Raw genomic sequence first — 17,677 nt, 5'->3', positions numbered from 1 at the left:
CACCTCTAAATACAGTTAAGAAAAACGATATCAAGTGGACTGTTTTTCGATGTTTTTCCATACATTTTCCATATAAACTTCCAACGAGTTTAGCACGTTGACCGAATTCACTGAAATTTTGTCCAGAGCACCAGGGCATCAAAGAGAACGGAATAAGCGGGTAGCCCATTAACAAATTTGAAAAAGTGTTTTTTGAGCACCCTTAGTGGACATTTCCCATTCCCATGACTAACACTGCAAAAACTTGAGAGGTTAGGGTTCCCAGATTGGCTTATGAAATCGCTGCGTTCTTACCTACAGGCAGGCATGCTTACGTTAAACTAAGATCTGCAACGTCCAGTCATTTTGCAACTCCATCCGGCGTGTCGAAAAGAAGCCTTCTCGGCACGCTAATCTTCATACTTTTCGTTCATGTAAATGTTAATGTTAATGTGTAAAGCAAACAGTTCCAGTAAGAGCCTGATGCAGCTGAACTTTTGTTTCGCGGCAAACGATATTTGTCTAAAACGTATTGCAACGATCAACGACCTAGGGTTGACAATGGACAGTAAACTGCGCTTCAATCACCTTATAGCCAGGATTTTAACAAAGGCTTTCGCAGTGTCGTAATGCATTGGAGTTCCGCGATGTGTACGCTTTATTAAACTTCCGGGCTCGCATGGTCTTGGATCACTCACTTTTTTGAAGATGTTGTACTTTTAACAACGGTGCGATTCTCGGAAGGTTAATGACGTTTGCAGCCTAGACGCTGGTTCGTCTCTTCAATAGAAATAAATTACAAGAAAATAAGATTAGACATGAGAATAAAGGTTGATCTGTTCTAAGAATGCAATCAATTGTTTCATCTTCTTGACTGTTACGTAGGATGTCCGCTATGCTCAGTTGTGGGCAGTTAATTAGGAAGCGTTCGACGGTAAGGGGTAGGTACTTTGCAACCATGACATACTGAGGTATATCCATGTTTGTTATGCAGTGTGGGCGTGTCATCCTGGTATGACCAACTCGAAGTAGGGATGAGATTAACGGTTCTTTCCGTACTTTACGGTCTCGCCATTTTCCGGAATCAGCTTTTACTTTTCTCAGAAAAGTAGCTTTGTTGGATTGTTTGTCGTGCGTCGGGTCCAGGTACAAGTATGTTCCACATTTGGAAACCTTTTCCGATATTCGTTAGTCGATCATCTTTTTCGTTGTCCGTGTGTAACGGTGTCTAATATTTTGCGTGAATATTCTTACATTAATTTTTACGTTCCAGTTAATAAATAATTAATTAAACTAGTTTAGAGAAATTAATACTTAATATTTCGCGAACCATTTACACAACTGCCACTTGCCATAAAGTTGTGTAATAAAAAAGCTGCCATTTTTAATATGCTTTTTAGGATAAAAGCTTAGAACTAAAGTAGATTAAATATTAATGAGTCCTGAGAGAAATTATTTAGCTTCAAAGTAATACTATAAAACTCGTCTAAAAATAATATGAATGTATTAGTAAATTTCAATTATTCTAAAGCTATGACTACGCAAATTTGAGGAACTAATATGTGCTTCTGAAACTGCTCTGCCATTTCTATTTTAACTTGGCTGAAGAGTAGAAGCCAGTTTCAGTGCGATAGCTATTTTTTGAAAAGTTTCTCTAAGGTGTGTATTAAAAAGTGAAGTTACATAAAGTACAACTTGTAGTGCAGTGATGAAAACTTAATATACATTCTTATTTCTATTTTCTTAAAATTATTTAAATAGTTCGAGTACGTTTAATTTCGCACGAGGCGAACGCTCTACTCTCGAGCAATTTATTTTAGTACTTAAAGGTAATTATCCATTGAATTCATTTATTTAATTATTACACACCTAACCAAGATTCATGTCGGACAGCAGCGTCCGAACGACGCTTTTTGTACGGGTTTTTCTTTTTCCCGTTCCCGCTGGACACGTCTCGTCCACGCGGTGTGAACCCGGCCGTGCGGGCCCGCCATTACGATAGCCAAACGAGGATTGAGGCATTCCGACCTACCGAGATTCTCCAAAGGAAAGTTTCCCCCAGTCCCGGTGGTTGTGTAGTCCCACAGACGAAGGCCAGTTGGAGACCCGTGACGCTTCCTGAGGAGAGGAGACGGCAGAGTATTGGACCATCAGCCACCGCCCTTTCTCGCAACTATAGATCGGCCAACTACGCACGTGTGCCCATTCCGGCGATGCATCTGCCGAAGAGCTCGAGTATTCCGTCGCACCATTGATCGGACACCCCTGTAGCTGGCACCGTCGTTATCATCGCTCGATGACGACACAGCCCTGTCGGTATACCAGCCGCCAGCATAAACCCTGATCAGGTATGTCACAACAACACTCACACTCTCACTACACACTAAAATGAATTTTGGAAAAAAAAAACATAATACATAAATGAATACAATATAAATTTCTCTTGCGTTCATTCATTTATCTCGCTAAGCCCTGTGGTTTGTTAGTCTACCCGGGAATGTGTTGAGTTTACGTTTCATGCGCTACAGATAGAGTACGTTTGCCTACGTTCACTTTACTGCTTCGGTGCGTTCACCTCAGGAAAACTTCACCTCTGAATTTTCGTTGTCTAGCTTTGGAACCGTTCTAAAACCCCTAGTAGATTGCGCTCATGCTTCCTAAAGCTAAGTCGGGCAACTTATTATAACACGACCAGTGGTCTCTCAACGTTGAGAGTGGCGCATAAGTCACTGAGTTTGCGGCAATTCATTTAGAGCTTTGACGAACGGTTACATTGGCGCCCAACGCAAAATAGTATATCCAATCTTTATTAATTGAATTTCACACCACATTTGTAAATATTTATCATACTATTATTCTTTTTTTTTATTTGAAATTTACATCATACTTTGGAATACTTTTTTTTATTTAAGCATACATTTCTATCAAACCATTTTCTTTAGGCTAAACAAAAATTGAATTTAATTTATTGTAGTTTAAATAGTTTAAATATTGAATTGAATTTGATTTTTTTATTATTGAATTTTGCATTATTACATTAAATAGGTTAATTTGTAGCTTCGCTTTTAATTTTTGAATATTAGTAATATTACTTTGTATTTTTAATTTGATTTGCTTTGAATTGTGGATTTTTTTTTGACTTGAACTCTACTATATTTTTTTTCATTCGAATAAGCGTTAACAAATTAGTCAAAATGGTAAGGTTTTACATCCTACCAAATGCGGATCACTTAGTAGAAGATGAGCTGAATTTTGAAATTAAACTTAGAAACGTCGAAATCGAGTTGGACGCTAAAATAGAAGATAGAAGGAGGGCTCTTAGATACGCTTACAAAACGGAGCGAAATGAACCAAAACTGTATGATACCGGTATTGCAATAGGAGAAGAAACTAAAACTCTTGAAAATGTTATCAAATCTTTAAAAAGAAATTTACGAGAATCATTCGATTATGTCATTGTTTCTCGTTTGAGACATTATTTAATCAGGTTATCATCATCAAGAACATCTAATGAAGAAGAAAAGGAGTTGAAAGACGACTGTTGCAAACAAATTGAAGAGATTTTACGAGCGAACAGGCAGAGAGTAACATACGATCCAATACATTTGAACGATGAAACCGATCATGACTTAGGAGAGGGAGCAAAAGCTCTAAAGAACTCTTGGAGAAACCCTGATCCCAATGCGTTCGCGTTAGTAGGAAACCAGAGCAATAATACTCAATTCACGCAATCAAATGAATATGGTAATAAAACAGGAACCATACCGAAGGATAATAAAAAGAGAAGATAACAGAAACAAAGAAGAGAGAAGGGACAAAAAGATACAGAAAATAGGTGACGCTAAATATGAATCAGGGTACAGGCAGATAGAAAGGACAGAAAATTTGTTGAAACACATGCGCATAAATGATTATAGCCAACGTAAAAGTAAGAAGGAAAAGAAATACAAGAAAGATAGGTCACATGCAGCAACTGATTATAATTCGGAATCTAGCGAAGGCGAGAATACAGCAGATGAGGGGAAACGAAGAAAAACTATAGGACACGGTAGATCGAGGGGTAGATACACTTCGACTTCAAATAGTAGTAGTAGCAGTACAGAGGAAGAAGAACCCGGTCGGTGGGTCAGAGAAAGGAATCCTCGTCGATCACATACTCCAGAACGCCAATATAGAGCCTATAGGGATGATTATTACAGAGCTTCTCGTTCAAGGGTAGAAAACTGGGACATCGTTTTTAGCGGCGACGCTAGGTCAATGCAGGTGGAAGATTTTTTGAATAGGGTGAAAAAATTAGCAAAGCATGAACGAGTCAGTAAAATGGAGTTATTAGACAAAATTCATTATAAACTAAAGGGAGAGGCTAGTGATTGGTGGTTTACGAGGGAAGATCACTGCGATTCTTGGGAAAAATTCGAAAGCGAAATCCGATTTAGATTTGGCAATCCTAATCGTGATAGGGGAATACGTACTCAGTTGCGAGAGCTACGTCAAAAAAGAGGAGAGACTTTCGTGGCGTTTGTCACGGAAGTTGAAAAATTGAACCAGTGCCTCAAACGCCCCCATTCATCACGACAATATTTGAGATAGTATGGGAGAATATGCGACCCCATTACCGGTCAAAATTAGCCACAACGCGTGTGCATAATTTAGAACGCTTATTGGATCTCAACCACCGTATCGATGCTACAGATCCGAATCTTTACCGGTCTGCCCACGGCACCCGAAATGACGTAAATAATGTCGATGTTCATAGTTACTCTGAAGACGAAGATAGATCGTCAGAAGAATACGGCATACATGCACTACAACGTAAACCAAAATTAATCCGGGATGGTCAGAAATCGAACCCAACAAACAACACGACAAATGTTCAGGAACCTACGGTAACTCCAACAACAGTAAAATGTTGGAATTGCCAAAAGACAGGCCATCATTGGAGAACCTGTAATGAGATAAAGCTTATTTTTTGTTATGCATGTGGAAACCTTGGCCGAACCACGAGAACATGCGAGCGGAATCACCCACACTCAACACCTTCTAACCAAATCTACACAAACAATCAGCAGTCGTTAAACTAGACGCGGGGTGTACCAAGGGGAACCCGTCCATCTCGCAGTCCATTCAAATGGTTCCAAAATTACAAACTTTTGAATACTTCCAAAAATACCAAGAAACCCTACACATTAAGGTGAACCCAAACGTTTGCCCAAAATACGTGTCTCAATACTAGACACAGACATCGTTGCTTTGCTGGACTCAGGTGCTAGCATCAGCGTGCTAAACTCTACGAAATTGTTAGATAAGCATGGACTAAAACTGTTTAAAGCAACTGTAGTAGTTAGTACAGCCGATAATACGGAGCATGAATGTCTTGGCTATGCAAACGTACCCTACACGTTTGCTGGCAATACTAGGGTAATACCAACAATAATCGTACCTCAACTATCTAAATCCCTAATCCTTGGAATGGATTTTTGGAATGCCTTTGGCATCAGACCGATGATTAATCTTGACAACCGATTGTCTGACGTAGACATGTTGAACGTTAATGGCCAACCGATGGTCAACTTCATTAACCCAGACCACCACTCCCAAATAAACGTAATTGATACGGAGCCGGACATCTGTCTTAACATATTTTCATTAGAATTAACAGAAACTGAAATCGAAATTATTCACAAGGCCAAGACAGAAGATGATGAATCACTAGAACTGCCGTCGTTAGAATTATTGAATGATTCGGATTTGAATATAGATTCTATAGAGACTGAACATGAATTGAACGAACAAGAAAGGGGTCAGCTTACTGCTGCACTCAAATGTTTTCAATGGACGAGTGAGAGTAAACTCGGACGTACCAATTTAATCAAACATGAAATCGAAACAATAGAAGGCGCTAGAATGCGAGACTTACCTATGTACAAATACTCACATAGCGTATGGGAAAACATAGAGAAGGAATTGGAAAGATACGAAAAGTTAGACGTAATCGAGGAATGCACGAGCGAATTTGCTAGCCCGCTAGTTCCAGTGAAAAAATCCAACGGAAAAATGCGAGTTTGCTTAGATTCGAGAAAAATAAACTCGATCACAAGAAAGGATGCGTACCCCATGCGCAACATGAATGAAATCTTTCACCGATTACAGAAAGCTAGGTATTTCAGTATAATAGATTTGAAAGACGCTTACTTTCAAATTCCTTTGAAAGAAAGCTCTAGGAATTATACGGCCTTCAGAACGCCAAAGGGACTGTTTAGATTTAAAGTCGTCCCGTTCGGACTCAAAAATGCTCCCTTTACAATGAGCAGACTAATGAACAAGGCTATTGGTTTCGACCTCGAACCATTTGTGTTCATCTATCTTGATGACATTGTTGTAGCTACAGAGACCCTTGAAGACCACTTTATTCTGCTGAAAGAGGTTGCCAAACGCCTCGCGAAAGCTGGACTGACCATTTCAGTCCAGAAGAGCCGATTCTGTAGGCGTCAGGTTAAATATCTAGGGTACCTTTTAACAGAAAATGGCCTTGCCATCGATAGCTCTAAACTGGAACCCATCCTTAACTACCCGCGCCCCAAGTCCATCAGAGACGTTCGGAGGTTAATGGGACTAATGGGTTTTTATCAAAAATTCATTAATAATTACAGCCACATTACCACCCCCATAACAGATCTTTTAAAAAAGTCCAAACGCTTCAAATGGACAGAGGAAGCCGAGCAGGCTCTAGAGGAGCTAAAATCTGTATTAACGTCCTCACCGGTACTAGCGAACCCTCGATATGACCTCCCTTTCATTATTGAAACAGACGCATCCCAACTTGCTGTTGGGGCTGCCCTTCTTCAAGACCACCCCGAAGGAAAACGCATAATCGCATATTTCAGCAAGAAGCTGTCTAGCACACAGCGCAAATATGCTGCAACAGAGAAGGAATGTCTGGCGGTTTTGCTGGCTATAGAAAACTTCCGCCACTATATTGAAGGCACTAATTTTAAAGTTATCACGGATGCAAAAAGCATCACGTGGCTATTTACGATAACGGCAGCAAACGGAAACTCGCGACTACTTCGCTGGGCCCTAAAGCTTCAGTCGTACGACTTCAGCATACAGTATAGAAAGGGCAAGGAGAATGTTCTTGCCGACTGTCTCTCACGGATTGAAACTGTTCAAGTAATTGACAGCGAATATGCTGACCTATCTAAACAAATTACAAAAAACCCAGAAAGTTTTAAAGAATTTAAGGTTGTGGGCAATAAGATCTTCAAATTTGTCCATAATGCCAAAAAAATTGAAGACAGACGTTTTCTATGGAAGTACTATCCCCCTAAGGAAGACCGGGCCGAAATTATTAGAATAACACATGAACCAGCTCACCTCGGCTACGACAAAACAATTTCTAAACTTAAAGAGAAGTTTTTTTGGCCAGGTATGGCAGTAGAAACCAGACGATATTGCAAATCTTGCTTGGCTTGTAAAACGTCGAAAAGCACAAATGTTAACAGTGTTGGGGTCTCAAAAGCAGAATTGCGACCACCCATGGCAATTTTTAACTTTAGATTATCTCGGACCTTTTCCCCCATCGGGGAAAGCGCGAAGTACATGCCTCCTTGTAGTGACAGACGTATTCACGAAGTTTGTACTCATACAACCATTTAAACAGGCAACAGCGTCTTCTCTTATTAAATTTCTTCTTCTTCTTCTTCTTCTTCTTATTGGCATTACATCCCCACACTGGGACAGAGCCGCCTCGCAGCTTAGTGTTCATTAAGCACTTCCACAGTTATTAACTGCGAGGTTTCTAAGCCAGGTTACCATTTTTGCATTCGTATATCATGAGGCTAACACGATGATACTTTTATGCCCAGGGAAGTCGAGACAATTTCCAATCCGAAAATTGCCTAGACCAGCACCGGGAATCGAACCCAGCCACCCTCAGCATGGTCTTGCTTTGTAGCCGCGCGTCTTACCGCACAGCTAAGGAGGGCCCCTAAATTAAATAATTAAATTTCTTGAGGAATCTATTTTCCTACTATTTGGCGTCCCTCAAACAATCCTAACGGATAGAGTAGAGTGGGGCAAGAGTACGCACTTAGTTTTCAATCGATCATGTGGCCCTTATGAAGCAAGCTTCTGCATATCAAATCAGTGTCGATGATTCATATACTCTTCTTTTATGTTACCCAGTGGAAAAAATATTGAAATTATTGAGATTCGTTTTAGTAGAACCCTTATTGCAAGACAAATGACCCCACCCCACCGGTGGGGTAAAAGTGCGCATCGGGTGGAGTAAGAGTTCGCATTTATCCAATCATGTGCTTTAAGTATATATTAACACAAATAAGATTAAATAACATTTAATTGATGTTTAATGAGCATATATTAGGGAATGTTTAAAAATTAAGTAACTCTTAAAAGGGAAGGGGGTCCTAAAATTGTGCACTTTCATACGAAAAACCATTGTTTTTTATTTATACAAAAAACTACAGTGGTAAAAATGTATATCAGGTTTCGCGTGGCGTATACAAAGGCATTTTCCTTAAAGAAAGTCCACCAATCACGTAACGTAAAATTTGGCTATTTCATCATCCCTCCCCCCTATCTTACACTATTTGTATGCATCCTCTAGAAATTATATGGATCGTCACACATCTCACAACCCCTCCCAGCTAAACGTTGCGTAATTTATGAATGTTTCTTTTGATTAAATGAAATTATCATTTAGATGAAATTGTGTTTTCGTACTATGTTTAGGTGTACATCAAGTCCTAATACAATTTCATTATTTCGCTTCAGTGCTTTGTTCGCTAAGTCCTTTCTAACACCGAATTACTTCAACTTATCCTAAAAACTTGTGATAATTTCAAATTTTCTCCCTTTTTTCTTAGTTGTGAATCTTTACGCTTTGAAAGAAGTCTTATTTCGGCCGGAGATAACGGTTTGACATCATTACTTGAAGATTCATATGCGTACTCTTGCCCCACTGGTTCCTGCGTACTTTTACCCCACATTCCTAAAAAATATTCAAGTAATGGTTTTGACTTCTTGGAAAACCAACCGGATTGGTGTTCTGTACCATAAAGTACTCTATACAATAGGTTATCGAAATGGTATAATGTTCACCTGATTGAACGTATATATGGTAATGAAATACTAGTTGCGGAAATCCAATTATTTTTAGCAAAATGACCAAAAAGTTATCTAACTCCATATCTCCCTTGTTGTTTATTCAAATCGTTTACAATTACACGTTATAATAGTTGGCCAGAATACCTGTCAAACTGATGCAGTGCTGCTAGTTTATCTTTTTTTATTACTTCAAAAAATCGAAAACGTACACTTACCCCACGCGCACTCTTGCCCCACTCTACTCTAATGGTAGCCAATTTACATCCAAATTGTTTAAAGATTTGTTGAACCACTATGGAGTAACCCATTGGCTCACTCCATCATATCACCCACAGGTGAATAACTCTGAAAGAGTTAATAGGGTAATTACAGCTGCGATTAGAGCTACCATCAAATCCAATCACAAAACGTGGGCGGATAATATACAGAGCATCGCCAATGCCATAAGAAATTCGACCCATGAGTCAACAAAACACACTCCTTATTTTTAACATTCGGGCGTAATATCATCTCCGACGGACGAGAATACGAAACGCTGAGCGATGGCAAATCGGATGAGCACACAATTTCCCTGAACTAAGAAAACAATTGTATGAGCAAGTACGTAAAAATCTACATGATGCATATATAAAGCAATCGAAGTACTATAATCTGCGGTCTAGCTCAAAAGCACCAAAGTATCAGGTCGGTGAGCGAGTCCTCAAGAAAAGTACATTCCTGTCTGATAAGGGTAAAAATTTCTGTGCTAAATTGGCTCCAAAATATACTGAAGCGACAATAACGAAGGTCCTAGGGGACAGCTACGAATTGGCCGATAGTACAGGGAAATCTATAGGAATATTCCATGCCACTTTCCTCAAAAAGTTTTGACCACAAAATCGATGAAAAAGCTATGAATTGATCACGACGATAATTACGATCAACGGAAAATTAGATCCCATCAAAATACGTATGAACTTCGGTTGCAATAAAACGGTAATCAAAACAAAAACGATAAATAATAATGCATTTCTTGTATATAGGTTGAAAACATGAATGAATTTTTTCCACTCGCGTACATTCGTAAAAAAAAAATCACTTTCACTGTCATGTATTCGTATTTAAATCGATGATAGGTAGCAAACAGAACAACATATTTTCATTATGTGGACAGAGTTCGTCTTCAGGACGATCATTCGTGCATGTGTATTTGTATCGTATGTCTGCGCACTGTAGGTAGATTGAGATCTTTCTCATCCAATTCTAAGCTCCGGATATGTTTTTCACCTGTAAATAGAAAACATACGATTAGATAAGGAATAAGTAGTAACCTAATGTAATACTCCCCGGATTTATATCGCAGATTAGCCTCTGTTTTTTCGAAGAATTTCTAGCTGCTTCGTAGTAGGTCACGCTGCTTCCATCTTTTATGCTTTTTGCCATTTCTGTTTCGGTTTGACAGTGCTTTTTGATCGCTCTGTCAACGAGGTGCAGGGTTGAACACAATGCTGTGAGTTAGTGATGCGATGTTTTTGATGACGTTTAATGCTGTCAATGGTTTAGGAAATCAACATGACATTTGATTGTATTGGTCAACACAAGGTTGATAAAGAATGTTATGCATTATTTCTATCTACGTTCACGGGCTAAATATCAATAATTGGGTCAATTTTTGGTTGATAGTGTTGATAAATAGCAGAATTTTAAGTATTGGTATGAGCTTACGGTTAGTCGAATCAAATTCGATGTAGTAAAAAAATACACAATGCCTATCCAAGTTTGTTTTGTTTACATCTAGGTATATTTTCCGTTCAATCTACAATTTTGTTTGGAAATGGTCCAATAAAGTAGATGTTTTATGATTGTAACACTAACAAAGCAGAATGTATTAAACCAAGCAATGATTTGATAGAGTGTATGCTTCAATCGGTATGCAATAGTTGAAACAACAGCAGTTTCAATTCGATAGTACAGAACTATGTAAATATTATTTTAGGTTATGAAAATTTGATCAATCTCTCATTGATCAAATTTTCATAAAAAGTACGGTGATGTAACGGTGTCTAATATTTTGCGTGAATATTCTTACATTAATTTTTACGTTCCAGTTAATAAATAATTAATTAAACTAGTTTAGAGAAATTAATACTTAATATTTCGCGAACCATTTACACAACTGCCACTTGCCATAAAGTTGTGTAATAAAAAAGCTGCCATTTTTAATATGCTTTTTAGGATAAAAGCTTAGAACTAAAGTAGATTAAATATTAATGAGTCCTGAGAGAAATTATTTAGCTTCAAAGTAATACTATAAAACTCGTCTAAAAATAATATGAATGTATTAGTAAATTTCAATTATTCTAAAGCTATGACTACGCAAATTTGAGGAACTAATATGTGCTTCTGAAACTGCTCTGCCATTTCTATTTTAACTTGGCTGAAGAGTAGAAGCCAGTTTCAGTGCGATTGTAGTGCAGTGATGAAAACTTAATATACATTCTTATTTCTATTTTCTTAAAATTATTTAAATAGTTCGAGTACGTTTAATTTCGCACGAGGCGAACGCTCTACTCTCGAGCAATTTATTTTAGTACTTAAAGGTAATTATCCATTGAATTCATTTATTTAATTATTACACACCTAACCAAGATTCATGTCGGACAGCAGCGTCCGAACGACGCTTTTTGTACGGGTTTTTCTTTTTCCCGTTCCCGCTGGACACGTCTCGTCCACGCGGTGTGAACCCGGCCGTGCGGGCCCGCCATTACGGTAGCCAAACGAGGATTGAGGCATTCCGACCTACCGAGATTCTCCAAAGGAAAGTTTCCCCCAGTCCCGGTGGTTGTGTAGTCCCACAGACGAAGGCCAGTTGGAGACCCGTGACGCTTCCTGAGGAGAGGAGACGGCAGAGTATCGGACCATCAGCCACCGCCCTTTCTCGCAACTATAGATCGGCCAACTACGCACGTGTGCCCATTCCGGCGATGCATCTGCCGAAGAGCTCGAGTGTTCCGTCGCACCATTGATCGGACACCCCCTGTAGCTGGCACCGTCGTTATCATCGCTCGATGACGACACAGCCCTGTCGGTATACCAGCCGCCAGCATAAACCCTGATCAGGTATGTCGCAAATCATGGCCATGTAACACACACAACAACACTCACACTCTCACTACACACTAAAATGAATCTTGGAAAAAAAACATAATACATAAATGAATTCAATATAAATTTCTCTTGCGTTCATTCATTTATCTCGCTAAGCCCTGTGGTTTATTAGTCTGCCCGGGAATGTGTTGAGTTTACGTTTCATGCGCTACAGATAGAGTACGTTTTTGCCTACGTTCACTTTACTGCTTCGGTGCGTTCACCTCAGGAAAACTTCACCTCTGAATTTTCGTTGTCTAGCTTTGGAACCGTTCTAAAACCCCTAGTAGATTGCGCTCATGCTTCCTAAAGCTAAGTCGGGCAACTTATTATAACACGACCAGTGGTCTCTCAACGTTGAGAGTGGCGCATAAGTCACTGAGTTTGCGGCAATTCATTTAGAGCTTTGACGAACGGTTACACGTGATAAGTAATGTTTGATGGAAATATAGCTTCGAGCTTTGAATAATTTTATGCTTCTATCGTGGGCACTCCGATGCCATCAAAACTCTGGCTGAATCCGTTAGAATCATTGTTCGAAATGTGGCATTGGAGATGTCCTTGATAGCCAGGACTCAGAAGGAAAGCGGCTTTAGAAGAGGATACAAAAAACACTATTGTGTTGCTATATATTCCTATTCCTATACTCTCCCACTAGATCGAGACCCATCCATAAATATTTTGATATGATTGGTATTGGTATTTAGTATTGAGTAGTTCATTGAACATTGCTAAGGCTCTACTTGACGATTCTCCTGCTCGGACAATTCGATTAACTGACCAGTCCGTTAAAGGGTTTGGTCGATCCCATCGATGGTATCCAACCCGATATACATTGGATATCTGAGGAAAATTCGTCAACTCTCTGAGAAGTTGTTTTGATTTCTCAAGGTTGAACACCACAAGGTTAGTTTGTCAGTTTACTGAAATAATCGCCAATAAATAATAAAAAGGCAACACACCAGTCTCTACGTACGTGGACAGCTTGGGTGAGCTGTGAAGTATAAGTATACCGGAAGTAAGTCTGATAACCTGGATTCGACCTGATGGATCTGTTGTTAATCGTCTATTCACCTTGAACTGAGAGGTTAGCTTATATTATCCGATCCTGCTGATTCACCTCTGGTTGTATCGAGATCTAAAATAAGTTCAGCTATAGTGAAAAGCCTGTTGAAGTCACAGCTGTTGGTGTCATCGGGGATTGTAAAGTTGACTGTCGGGAACTAGGGGAACGGTTCGCCACTTCATCTCATAGCTCATATTTCCATCCCATCAAAAACAAAGCAATGGAAAGGAATTGGGTTTGTTTATTATTTTTGTGATTTTTTTCAGCAGTGAGCACGCATGTTGATAAAAGGAAGCGACGAATTTGATGCCGTATTTCTTTGTTTAGCGATAAGATGGATATATGTACAGTGAGATTGAGATCGGAACAGTTCCCGTATTTCATTTTCGAACAGGGTAGGAAGCACATGATGAAATTTCGGGGAAATATTGTCCAATGTTATTGGCTACTATTGTGGGAGTGGGAGTGGCTACTATAGACAGAACGTGTCATTGTGGTGAATTCTTATACCTTGTGACAAAACTTGTGCTCTTCTTTTTCCACTTAGTGCATTCAATCTTCTCCACATTTCTGTAAGTTATTGGGAGCTGCTGAAGCCGTTTAAAAAGGGATCTGCCGAAGCCGTCTAAGAAGTCTTCCCACGATTCTTGCTTTGCTTTCCGGATGATATCTCTTCATTCATTTCGGAGGCGTCCATATTCGTTAACAATTACTTCAAAGTCTTGATGGAAATAGCAGAGATAGAAAAAAAACCTTTGTTCTACAAAGTTGTTCCTAACGGTAAGGGGCTTATTGGTGTTTTCATGAAAATTAGAGTGGGCGCTTAAATTGACCGATTTAGAGCAACTTTCCCAAGATTACTTAAGGTGACCCTTAAAACAGCAGTTTTTTTGTTCTAACTTTTTTGTTTCAAATTTCTCAACAATGTGGTGGTTGGACCACTTTACGAGCCTTGTAGGGCACAACTTTTCATCTACTCAACATTGCCATATCTCATGCGGATCAAAAGTTTTTAAGGTTTTTCTTCGAAAAAAAAAACCGTTTCCTTCTACCAGCTGTATCTATGAATGGCGAAAACATTTATTTAATCTTTTTTCTCGACCTTATTCTACTACTCTCAGGCTCCATTTTAGGGTAACAAAATCAAGGGGATAGTTGAAAATAACCCTATATTGATGCGTTGGAAAATTATCGTTATTTTATCATTTTCAACCACTATTTTGCTTCTTCTTATTGGCATTACATCCCCATACTGGCACAGAGCCGCCTCGCAGCTTGGTGTTCATTAAGCACTTCCACAGTTATTAACTGCGCGGTTTCTAAGCCAAGTTACCATTTTTGCATTCGTATATCATGAGGCTAGCACGATGAAACTTTTATGCCCAGGGAAGTCGAGACAATTCCCAATCCGAAAATTGCCTAGATCGGCATCGGGAATCGAACCCAGCCACCCTTTGTAGTCGCGCGTCTTACCGCACGGCCATTTTGCTATTTCTTGCTATTTTTAGTTATGTGTTGTGCTTCTTCCATGACATACTTCGTAATATGGCAAACGCCACACCATTTTGTTAAAGAACCTGAACAGAAGTTAATATCTTGAAAACAGCAGTTCGTATGCACTTGATATGAATAAAAAGTAACATGACAAAAAATAATATCGACCAACGGGGTAAATATTTTAACAACCAACGTGCTTCTAACAAGTTCTTCATCAAAACAGAATGCCACTGAAGTTTTGATTTACTGTCAAAATTTCAATCGCATGAAAAGTCCAGCTAAAATGAAGGAAATTCATAATAACATCTTAAGCTCGTCCTTCTCCGTTATTTTGGCAACTGAAACCAGCTGGGATGAAAGCGTAAATAGTGAAGAACTTTTAGGAAGCAGCTTTAATGTATTCAGAGACGATCGCGATTTCTCATAATCTAAAAAAAAAAGTCTGGCGGTGGAGTTCTAATCGCAATCTCTACCAATTTTTATTCAGAGATAATAACTACCAAAAAATATAAGAGCATTGAGCATGTTTGGGTGAAATCTAACATTGCAGGAGAAACCCATGTTTTCTCCTCTGTGTATTTCCCACCGGAACATGCGCAAACAACATCTTATGAAAGTTTTTTAAAAACTGCAGAAGAAATTTTATCGGAACTTCCACCTGAAGTCAAAGTACATATTTACGGAGACTTTAACCAACGCACCGTTGACTTTATTCCGGATTCAGAGAATGAACAAATTCTACTTCCAGTCGCTGGGGAAAATGAAACACTTATATTTATATTTGACAGAACTGCTAGCCTAGGACTTAACCAAATCAATCACATTAAAAATCAACAGAACTGTTACCTTGATCTCCTACTAACCAATATTCAAGAATATTTCTGTGTGACTAAATCATTGAATCCCTTATGGGAACGTCCACAAATTACGTAACGCTTAGAGGGGGGAGGGGGGGTTCGGTGAAGTGTGACGATCCATACAAAAATTTCAGACGCTTCATACAAAAAGTGTGACATAGGGGGGAGGGGGGGTTGAAAATACTCAATTTTTGCGTTACGTAATTAATGGATCTTCCCTATGGAAAAACGAAACATTCCACACGGCAATCGAATACTCTGTGTTCGTTCATGAATATAAAAAAACCCAGCGACTGTGACTTTGAAGAAGTCCTTGAATACAACAAAGCAAACTATGACAACATAAGACATAAGCTAAGTAGATTTAACTGGAAGCAAATTTTAGAGAATGAAGGTAATATTGAATCTTCCGTTGATGTCTTTTATAACATTATTTTTGATATTATTATTGACGAGGTCCCAAAAAGAAGAAAACGACGGAGCGGAAATTCAAAATATCCAATTTGGTACAATAGGCAAATAAAAATTTAAAGAATCGCAAACAAAATTACATAAAACTTACAAGCTAGACAAGACGAATGAAAATTTGGAAAATATTTGAACATCTGCGATCAATTTAAACTAGCAATTGATGTAGCATTTGAAGAACACAACACGAAAACAGAAAACGAAATAAAGTCATGTCCAAAGAACTTCTTCAATTACGTAAAATCAAAATTAAAATCAGACAATTTTCCGTCAACCATGTATTCAGACGAACGCGTCGGTAATTGCTCGGAAGATATCTGTAATCTTTTGGAGATTTCTTCCAAGAAATATACACCACCTTTTCGGAACAAGATCGCGACCTAGATTTTTTGCGCCTATCCCAGAATTCGCTAGGGATATCGGTGTTAATCAGATCATGGTGAACGATATTCTAAACGCTTTAAAAAACTTAGATGCATCTAAAGGCCCTGGTCCTGATGGTATTCCACCGATATTTATGAAGAGTCTGGCTAAAGAGCTGACTGCACCTTTGTTTTGGCTCTTCAGATTATCATTGGAATCCGGAAATTTTCCCAGGGTATGGAAAAGCTCCTATCTTGTGCCTATCTTCAAATCAGGCAAAAAATCTGACATTCGTAATTACCGTGGAATAGCCATTATCTCTTGCATTCCCAAACTTTTTGAATTCATTATCAATGAAAAATTATTTTCACAACTTAAAAATAGAATTACGAATAAGCAGCATGGATTTTTCAAAGGTCGCTCTACCGCTACAAATTTAATAGAATTCATTGACTATTCTCTTAATGCAATGGATAATGGTAACTACGTGGAAGCTCTATACACATTTAGGAGTGATTTTAGATTCGAAACTAACTCTTGTTGATCACTATAACACAATCATTTACAAAGCTAATAATATGCTAGGCTTTATCAAGCGTTTTTGCTTCAACTTTCAGGATCCCTACACAATCAAATCACTATATATTTCATATGTACGATCTATACTGGAATATTGTAGCATTGTATGGTCGCCTTATACAACCGCACATGAAGAAAGAATAGAGTCAGTACAAAAACAATTTCTATTATACGCTCTTCGTAAATTAGGTTGGACGTCATTTCCTCTTCCATCTTGTGAAGCACGTTGCATGCTTATAAATATACAAACTTTGAAAGAGCGTCGAGAATGTGCAACGGTTTCATTTGTTAACGATAAAGTTTCTCAACGTGTTGATTCAAAAAATTTCGAAATTTCGAAAATTTTCGAAATTTAACTTTTACATACCTTCTCGGCTACTTCGACATAGAACATTATTTTTAACCAACCACTGCCGAACAAATTACGCCAACTTTGGGCCTCTCAACCGAATGATGGCCGTTTACAATCCACTGCGAAACTATTGACTTAACAATGTCTCGGCATAACATTAGACAGTATTTTCAAAGAACAAACTTTACAAATTCAGCAATATAAATTCAAAATCAAAATTATACATCACTTTACTAAAAAAACCTATTATTTAATTATGCTATA

At 38.5% G+C, this 17,677-nt stretch overlaps 2 long non-coding RNA genes across 2 annotated transcripts; both read left to right on the top strand.

Moving 5' to 3' along the window:
- The first annotated feature begins 1,202 nt into the window (after positions 1-1,202).
- Positions 1,203-2,227, top strand: LOC134221046 (uncharacterized). Its single transcript, XR_009982181.1, has 3 exons — positions 1,203-1,638; positions 1,741-1,808; positions 1,876-2,227. It is a non-coding gene; the product is annotated as an uncharacterized LOC134221046 (long non-coding RNA).
- Positions 2,228-11,249: 9,022 nt separating this feature from the next.
- On the top strand, positions 11,250-12,315 carry LOC134220176 (uncharacterized). Its single transcript, XR_009981794.1, has 2 exons — positions 11,250-11,684; positions 11,752-12,315. It is a non-coding gene; the product is annotated as an uncharacterized LOC134220176 (long non-coding RNA).
- The last annotated feature ends 5,362 nt before the right edge of the window (positions 12,316-17,677 follow it).

This window comes from Armigeres subalbatus, chromosome 3, assembly GCF_024139115.2.
Source record: "Armigeres subalbatus isolate Guangzhou_Male chromosome 3, GZ_Asu_2, whole genome shotgun sequence".
NCBI classification, from domain to species: domain Eukaryota; kingdom Metazoa; phylum Arthropoda; class Insecta; order Diptera; family Culicidae; genus Armigeres; species Armigeres subalbatus.
This window is presented reverse-complemented; position numbering and strand designations above follow the sequence as displayed.